Raw genomic sequence first — 10,186 nt, 5'->3', positions numbered from 1 at the left:
GCGGGCCCAGGTGGGACTTGGGAAACGAAGAGGCATTGTTTTTTGCCCATGCGGCTTGATTTGGCAAAGCATTGTGTTTTCGGCATTTGAGTGGCCGGTGAAAATTTGCCCTTTTTTCAACTTATTCATTGGCCTGTTTTTCTGGTAAGACATAAACCTCTCTCTTTCTTTCCTGGTCCGGGTCCCATTTAAACCTAATTATTATTCGAGGGTTCGCACTATATTAACCCAACATTTCATGGAGTTCCCATGCAGCAGTTTCACGACAAGTTAATGAGTGGATGAATTGGTGTTAAACCTATCACTCTCTCCTTTCTTGTGTTCATTCCTGTTGGGTAATTTAGATCCTGATTGTGATTGTGTATTATATATGAAGCAGATTTCAGAGATTAAGTCCAATTTTGTCAATCTAACCAATCAAGTTATAATTAATTTAATACAACGTAAGCATATGGAGTCACCAATTGCAATTCAATCAAACATGATAAATATGAGACAATGATATAGTGATAAAGTAGAAAACTCGAGGAAAACTACTTAAGAAAAAATCCACTACAAAGGAAACTTTATCCAAAAATCAATCCACTATAATCAACATACTAAACTCCAATGTCGTTTATGATATCTCTCAATCTGAACTCATATAGTTTGTAAAATTTGGCTTGGATGATTTTTCTCTCTAGGGTTCAACAAGAACCCTTTCCAGTCTCTTGCAAGTTGCAAGTCTTGCATAATAATATCTTTTATACTTGATGTAAAAGTAAGGTACAAAATTTTGAGCACAATATACTATCTGAAATTAAAACACCTTAGCCACAATTTTTAGTCGATCAAGCCTCAATCGAGTGGCAGTTGAACTTTGATCAATCGAGCCTCCATCAAAGGGTAGATGAACATTGTCTTTTTGTTTTTCTTGAGATGTATAATGTACAAACTATCTTGAACTTGAATGACCTCTAATGAGTTGATTACTACCTTTCACAGTTAACATTGGAATTTGCTCACACTAAACCTAACAATTTTCATCTCTAATGAATTGATTACTACCTTTGATAGTCTACATTGTAATTTGCGGACACTAAATCTAACAATTTCCATCATATTACTTTTTGTTTTTATTTTATTTTATTTTATTTTATAAAATTGTTCCTTCTCTTTTGATGGATCAATTCCCACGGATGGCTTATTGACCTCATAGGTCTTATAACGCTCTGTTTGTTTCAGCAATGATGTTTTTCTAAAAAATGAGTCATTTTTCAAAAATTATGTTCTATAAAACTATCTCATTTTCCAATGTTTGATATCAATTTTAAATGAGTTGAAAAACAATTTCCTAACTTCCCTTATTTAGCTTGCAGTGAGATAAAGTTGTTTTTCCAAAAAAATTTAATGGAAAACAATGTCTAAAAATAAGTCATACTTTTTATGTTTACTAAATATAGTTTTCCTTTAACTCATTTTTTTTTATGCTACCAAACACTGTAAAACATGGAAAACTATCTTTACACAAGGTTTTCCATCAAAACAAATGAAGCTACTTATTGTGTTGTGCAGCTTGTTCCTTTGGTGATGGCAAAATTACGTGAAAGGTATTTTGAAAATTCTTATAGAAAGTAAAACTTAGGGATACTTCTTTAAATATGTTATACTTTATGTTTTCCAATTGAATTCAACCATGTTATTGCATTGATCAATAACACATAAGATTGAATTTAGTAGTCATTAGAAAAGAAAATATTATTTTTGTTGAATTGATCAATACAAATACTTGAATAATTTTATTTGCAAAATGTGAGACACAACATCGAAATAATTGTAACTAAATTTTGTTCCCTTTTTTATATGATCTCAAAAATTGTAAACTCCCCCTCGTCCACCACCCTCCCCAAAAAAAGGAAGGGGTGGGGGGAGATCTCAAAATTTAATTTTAAGAAAGTGGAAGCCATAAGAAAGTAAAGACTATCTAGGATTTTTTTTTAATAAATTATTACTATTTTTTTTTTTGAATAATGCAAGAGATACAAACTATTTTACAAAAAAATTTATAAACTGCTAATGTGGTGAGTGTTATTAGTAAATGAAAAAGTGATATTAATGGTGGGCCTAAATGAAAACTAATAAGAAGTTGGTCACGTCAACAATTTGTAAAAATATTATAAAATAGTTTGTGTAGGGACATGATTCTTTTGGGGCCCAATAATGATGTTGGGCTCGTACGTGAAAGATCCCTCACAATATGATTTGTAGAGAGTGGGCTTGAAAAGCTTGCCGTTGGTCACGGGGCGATATTCCGGTCTTGATTTTAGAGGAATTCCTGTAGAAAAAGGAGTCGGGTTTGAATATTTAAGCCATATAGCATCGCATCTTATGGGGTTAGGCTCCTCAGACTTAATCCGAGGACCATTAGGGTCTTACCCCGGTTACCCAACGGTGGTTTTTTTTATGATAGCGCATGTGTTGTTAAGGTGTTTTCACCCATGGAGTTTCTTTTTGGAGATCGGATAAGAGCCCTTTTCTAGGTTCACTTACTTTTCCTTTTATACTAGCTTACGTCCGCTGTCCTTCGTCCACGTGTAGGGTCAACCTTTACAAGACTGATATTTGTCCCATCAGTCTAATCCCGGAATTGTTGGGGATGGTTGATAAAGCTGGAGAATACGGCTCTATTAGGTGCAGAGTCTTATCTGGGAAGGGTAGTAAGGATAACTCTCCCAAGATATTTTAGATCTCCTTCCACATTTATTCCTTTATCTCTTTTTTACCCCTACCCTCAATGGAGCTTTGGGTCTGCCGAGGACGAAGCCGTCCTCGGCTGCATCTCCGGGCCATTATCTTTTTCGGCTTGGGCCTTTGGACTCCCCACGAGCAAGTGGGCCTGGCCCATAAATTATTGGACCCCACAGTTTGTATCTTTAATATTACTCTCTCTTTTTTCTTTTTTTCTTTTTTTTTTAAGTTAAACTATCTCATGAACAAAGTTACAATATGTTACGTCAAAGATAATATAAATGTTCAATTCATATTAATTGATTTGTTAATTAGTATACATCATATGACAAGTTTTCATTAACCTATTTACAACAAATAGATATGAACTAATTAAAACTTAATAATGTAGAAAGGTCTTAAAAATTAGAGAAATGATATGTCCATAATATTTTTACAACAAATTCTAAGTGGCAGGTTATTACTGATTGTTATTGTTGAGGCAAAAAAGTAATTTTAGTGTTAGATTCAAATTTAAACTAATAACAACTAACCACCTATGATTTTTTAATAAATTATTACTAATTTTTTTTTTTTAAGTTAAACTATCTCGTGAACAAAGTTGCAATATGTTACATCAAAGACAATATAAATGTTCAATTCATATTAATTGATTTGTAAATTAGTCTACATCATATGACAAGTTTTCATTAACCTATTTACAACAAATGGATATGAACTAATTAAAACTTAATAATGTAGAAAGGTCTTAAAAATTGGAGAAATGATATGTCCACAATATTTTCACAACATTTTTACAACAAATTCTAAGTAGCAGGTTATTACTGATTGTTATTATTGGGGCAAAAAAGTAATTTTAGTGTTAGGTTCAAATTTAAACTAATAACAACTAACCACCTATAATTTGTTGTGAAAATATTGTGAAAATGTTATGAATGTAGCATTTCTCTAAAAATTAAACTGAATCAAAAGCCTTTTCCATGGTTTGAGTTAATCATTTCTCACAAAATATATATGAAAATTTTAAACACTCTAAGAGTAAACACACGCACACATAACATATAGTTTCTTTTAATTGTGTTTTGGTTTTATAATTTGGCTCTTCCAAGGAAATTTTTAATTATATGCCCCTGATTATTGACTTGATTTTAGAGTGGTTTAGGAATTAGGATGAATTGAGGCAATAATCTTGTCAAGTAAAAAAGGAAATAATAATTTGGTGTTACATTAATCAACCTTTAGATTAAAAGAGGAAATAATTTAATTTAATTATAAATCACAAAACACATCTGGGCCTCAAGAAAAATGAGACAGCCACGGAGCCACCCATATTCATCCTAGGTTGTGTCAATCATGTCAAATAAAAAAGGAAATAATAATTTTGTATATCATTAATCAACCTCTAGACTAAAAGAGAAAATGAAATAATTTAATTATCCTTCTCAAAAAAAAAAAAAAAAATATATATATATATATAAATCATTAAAATCTGGGCCGCCTTAAAAAAAATAAAAATAAAAATAAAAAATAAAAATAAAAAGAAAGAAAGAGACAGCCACCAATAATTTTCATAGGTTATGTCATCATCCTGTCCAAAATGATTTTAAATCATGCATGGAGAAGCATTACTTAATTGGGCAAATACCCAAATGTACTTAACTATTAATAATTTAATAACACATGTAGATAATTTGTTGTTTGGCGGCCGGAGGGAATCCCAGGTACACTTAATTTCTCATGTTTTGTTGGAAACGACTATAAAATATTAACTATGAGTTGTGTGGGGCACAAGAATTTAAATAAGGTACCTGTGTCACTTGTCGTATCCATGGCCGAGGAGTCCATTCTCGTGCTGAAGATGCCACACGCTCGGACAGTAAGGCCACATCAGTGGCAGATTGCCAGAGGAGGTCCTACTGTTAAGAAAAAGCTTCGGAAAGGGAGTTAGCCCTAACATAATTGAAGGGATAGTGGCTGCCCCCACATTTAATACATCATACCAAACTTCCTAACTACATTTATATACAGAAGACCCCTGAACAGTGCTGCATTGGTCGCTGTATCTCACAAGGGGTTTATGAAGGTGTCTAATGGGACAAGCACTCAAGTGGTGGACTAGACAATTAACAAATGGAGAGTTAAGATCGCCTGAAGGGAGTTATATAATGTGAGAGACCCTCCAAGAAAGGAGGGCAGAAAATTTGTAGAGAACATTGTAGCATTAAGAACCACAACTGTAATTAAATTTAAGAGAAATATATTCAATAATTACTCTCCCTAGACATTGCCGAGGAAGAATTTTTGTGCACCACATTTGTCTATTCATTGTTTTTCCTTACTCTCTTACCATTTTTAGCCTATTGGGGGCGTTGTCCACTTCATTGAAACTTAACTTTTTAGTCCATTTTTTACAAATTTATTGTATTGGGTTTTTGAGTCTTAGTCCATTCATCTTTTGGACCTAACAACCAAAACCCACTCCTACAAGTTGCTAATATAATAATTAATTAATTAAAGTTTTAAACTAAGATGCTAGCTCCTCGTTAGTCATTAGCACGTGTGAACTGTAGAGGCATATAATATGGATAAAGAAATCCAAAATAATACGAGAAATGTTGTATCCACAACATTTTCACAATAAATCCTAAATGGTAGGTTATTATTGAACGTCATTGATGGGTAAAAAAGTAATTTCAACAATGAGTTTAAATTATAACTAGTAATAATTTACCACATAAGATTTATTATGAAAGTGTTGTGAAAAAGTTGTGAGCGTAGAGTTTCAAATATTATGGGTCTTGTTAACAGTGGCCTTAGAGCATTTGTTAATGAGTCCTAGGAAAGTTTTAATACCACTTTCTTTGGAGAGTTAAGCTAGCGTCCAATGCATTTAAGTGGAATGGACATGAATCTAATTTTGAACACGTGTCCAAATTCCAATGTATCCCGTGCATCACTACATAGTTTGCACTGAACACAAATCGTGTCCATTTATAATATATATATATATATATATCTCAATGAAATTGTGGTCTGGTATAGGGGGTATGTGTAAATACAGCCTCAAAATGAGACAGCCCCCCTATTTTGACAACGAAGGAAGGGTGTTGTGCCTTTCACGTCAATGATTCTCTACTACATTCAAAAAAACCCATCAAAGCCTCTGCATATTTCTTTTTTATCCCAATAGCGACTTCTCCTCTTCTAGAATCCAAAATACTCGATTGCTCATATAAGTGTAGAATGAGAGGGCCGACAAAATAATATACATGCTATACATCCGCTTCTTGTTACCCACCCAGCAACTTTAAGATTTCCATGAATTGAAATGACATAAAGAAACTTTGTTATTTTTTATATACATATTATTCTAACGTGTGTAAGTTAAATTACTTTATTTGGATATTTTTTTAAGAGAGGAGTGGGAGGAATTTAGAGGGGTTTTAACTACTTCTAACCCCTCATTTTTAATTCTTCCAAATTGAAAAGATTTGGAAAGAGAGTAGATTATAAAAATACTTGACCAAATGAATTACCAAATTTATCCTTATCTTATTAACAAAATTACAAACTATAAATAAGTTAATTATTCACCTCTTACTTAATTTTAAAAATATTCAAACAAGGTGGAGGATAACCATTTCCCTCTACTCTCATCTCCCTCTAAACTTCCAAATATAGCATAAAGTATATATATAAAGAACAAAATTTAGCTACAAAATTGGTTGTAGTGTCAAGCTACAACTTTACTTAATATCTTTTTATTGGAAATGAATTTTTACAAATCCACCATTGGATTACATCTTCTTTTTATATCCCTTATGCTTGTAAAATTTCAAGAAAATTAAAAATCAATAGCTATGTCATCAATAAATTTTTTAAATTGCAAGTTTTTGTAATTTAAAATTATGCATAAAATATAAGCTTATAAATTATATAGTAAATAATATTCAATTGACACAAAATTTGACATGTGTATTAAGAGTATAAAGAACATACAATTCAACGGTTAGATTTTCAAAATATGTAGTAATATTTATTTATTGAGTGAGTTTGTAGTAAGGCTACAACCAATTTTGTAGCTAAACTTTGTCTATATATAAATTAGAAATTCTCTATCTTGTCATTGATTGCATCCAAAAACTAACATGTACATTCCCTCCACAACAAGGTGAACCACACAGGGATGGAACCACATAGAAGCTTAGGGCTTGTTTGATAGCAACATATATATATATAAATATATATATATATATATATATATATATATATTATACAATAAAGAAATTCTACTCTAGCTTAACTAATCTAAGTGTATATATGTGTAAATCTTCCTCTTGTAAACTTGAATCGCATCCCTTGCCCCCTATACCCCACAAGAACTTGTGGAGTGACCATCGCACCTAGGGTGCATGATGGTTGATAGCAACATTTAAATCATAGCTTTCATTGTTAAATTGCTGAAAATGGTGGAGGAAAAAAACCATGTTTGGTATCAGCATGGTTTCCAAAGTTACTTGAAATTTTCAAAAGATATATGGTTGCCCACTTGCTCCCTTCAAACTTCTCAAGTATTAAAACTTAATTTATAAATTTACTCCTAAATTTACTTAAAATTTTTAAAAGATGTAAGGTTGGCTCTCCAAACTCTTCTCATTTCTTGCATGTCTAAATTGGTTCAATTTTTATATTTATTATTATTTTGGCCCCCATTCTCAAAAGAATCCCCCCCCCCCACCCCAGAACAGTAGTACCCCCACTAACACGATGAGGCCAAGCTCTTGTTCAATCTAATCGAATTTGTGTGTGAAGACATAGTTGATTCAAATAATGATGATTATGGTGGCCGCTTTAATGGAATTGATGGAGAAATCCGATACAGACGATGTTGATGATCATGTTCAAGCAATGGTTTATATTTGGCTGAAGTATTTTTTTCATCCCTAAACTTAGCATAAAGTTTGGTTTTTTTCCTAAAACATAAAAAATAAAAAATAAAAATTGTTTTTATGTCTAAAATTTTCCCACAAAATCAATATTATGAATGCCAAAATACAGCCCAATTCCTGCCTGAATTTGCTGCCCTGCTGCTGGGACACTCACTTTTCCTGCCCCATTTTCTTATCAAACTGCAAACAAATAAGTTCAAGAATATTTTTTTTCCATATTCATCAAACTTGGACATGAGTTTTCATGTATTGCCAATTTACCAAAGTGGAGATCTTTTTAGAGAAAGGGAATTGATAGTAGATTTGTAAGCTAGCTTCACTTTAGTCTTTGGCATGTTCTCTAAGATGCTAGACCCAAAAAAATAAAAACTGACAACCAGTCCCTTAAAAACTCGCACCTGTTGTACCAAAAATTGACTAAATTCCGGTTCTCTTTTACCGAAATGGTTCTACATCCTCATTCCTCATTCCCTTAAGGTTTAAATAACATCACACATGTCATATAATGATAACAAACTCTTGACCAGTTGGATTGAACGGTGAAAATGAGAGTCTTTTGGCAAAGTGAAGAGTGAAGACCTGTTGAGTGCATGTATAACTCACCAACAAATCAAAAACACTTTAAAAAAAAAAAAACACTTAATTGTTCACTCATATTTCTTTTTAAATTTATTTTGGATAAGGGATTCGTTGTTAGAGCATCCAGAGCAGTGATGCTATTTTTTTAGCTATTTGGTACAACATAAATCCACTTTATTTATTTTATCTACTCACTTTACAAAACATCTAGCATCAATGGATTTATTTTAGCTTTTAATACAATAAAATAATATAAATATCACAATAAAATAATATATCTACTATATTATTTTATTAATTTCTTTCTTTCTCTTTGTCTCTGTGCCATGTCGCTCTCCACTCTCCACTCTCACTTCTCTCCCTTCTTTTCATAGCAAGTCTCATCACCACTTTCTCCTTCCCACCCATCACCATCTCAAAACCTCCCTCACTAGCGTCGAAGACGAACTCATCGAAGCTCTTGAGGATCCTGTCGTGGCTAAGGGCCTCTTGGGCCACTGAGAACACCGACATTCTCCGATCGAGGTTGCGGGTTTGTGGGTTGTGTTGTGGGATTGTGATCTTTCTCTCTACTCTAACCGATTTGTCATGGGTTTGTGATTTGTGATGTGGGTTTGTGTTTTGTGGTGGTTGCGGATTGTTGTTGCTTATAGCGGAGGTGATGTGGTGTGGATTACTCACCAGATCATTGGGTTAATTCGTTGGTGTGGGGTAGGGGAGCTGGGTTGGTGAGGAGTGGAGGAGTGGAGTGGGTTAATGCGATGAGCGTGGTTAACGATGGAGCGTGGGTCAGTGGCGTGCAGATCAGCGTGGAGGAAGAGAGAAGCAGATGGAGAGAGAGTGTGAGGAGAGAGACACGGAGAAAAAATAGTAAAATAATCAAAAGTAATGTGAACGCACTAATAAATTTTTTTTTTAAACCTTTCAGCTACCGTGCACAGCCAAAAATAGCTGTGGAGCCAAAAAATATAGATTTGGCTCCACTATTGTAGGGCATATTTTGGTGTTTGGTGGTGCTAAAAATAGCAAATATAACTATTTAGCACCACTGTGGATGCTCTTAGGCTAGTTTTTTAATCTAGTATCTTAAAATAACTTGCCAATATGAAGCTAGCTTATAATATTTCCTCTTTTATTTTATTTTTTTGAGGAAGTAATATTATTTCCTCTTAAAATATAATTTTGAAATCAATTCAGATGTCCACTTTGGTAAGTTAGGAATATGTGAGAATCTTGTCCAGAGGGTTTGATCAATATGTAAAAAAAATTTCTTGGAACTTATGTGTCTGCAGCTTGATAAGACAACTAGCTAGCAAAAGTGAATCTCCGGGCAGCAAAGAAACCAACCAGTAGGGCAACAAATTTGATCACGTATTAGGCATTATTTTTGCATATATAGGGGTGCTACTGCACAAAAGAAAATTCATAACATCTTTCACAGTTAAAATTGGTAAATTTTTACAGATTCTTATATGGATTCACTATTAACATTATTTTTTAACCCATTGTTAACAATTTACCACATTAATATGTGTGAATTTTGTTATATCCATAGACTCTCATTTTCGCATTCATAATACCGAAATTTGTGGGCCTATTTTGGCATTCCTAATGTGTACTAAATTTGTGGGGCTTGGTATTTAGAGTGCCAAAATTTGTAGGGCCCATTCTGTCGCAAAAGTCCCCAATTTCAACTAAACAAATGCCAAAAAGTCCAACTATGAACTATGGCAACTTGTGGTTACCGACATTATTCATTCTCCTCAAATACCTAAATAACTTGGAGCCATAAAAAGAAAAAGAAAAAGAAAAAAAAGAGATAGATCCCATCAATGAAATCCTCTAATTCCCTTTAATTTTTATTTAAACAGAAGATATGTGTTATTTAAATTCAAATAAATGTCATGTGTTGCACCTTCTGAAAAAATTAG

Source organism: Quercus lobata, chromosome 6, assembly GCF_001633185.2.
Source record: "Quercus lobata isolate SW786 chromosome 6, ValleyOak3.0 Primary Assembly, whole genome shotgun sequence".
NCBI classification, from domain to species: Eukaryota; Viridiplantae; Streptophyta; class Magnoliopsida; order Fagales; family Fagaceae; genus Quercus; species Quercus lobata.
Note: the sequence above shows the minus strand (reverse complement) of the source record.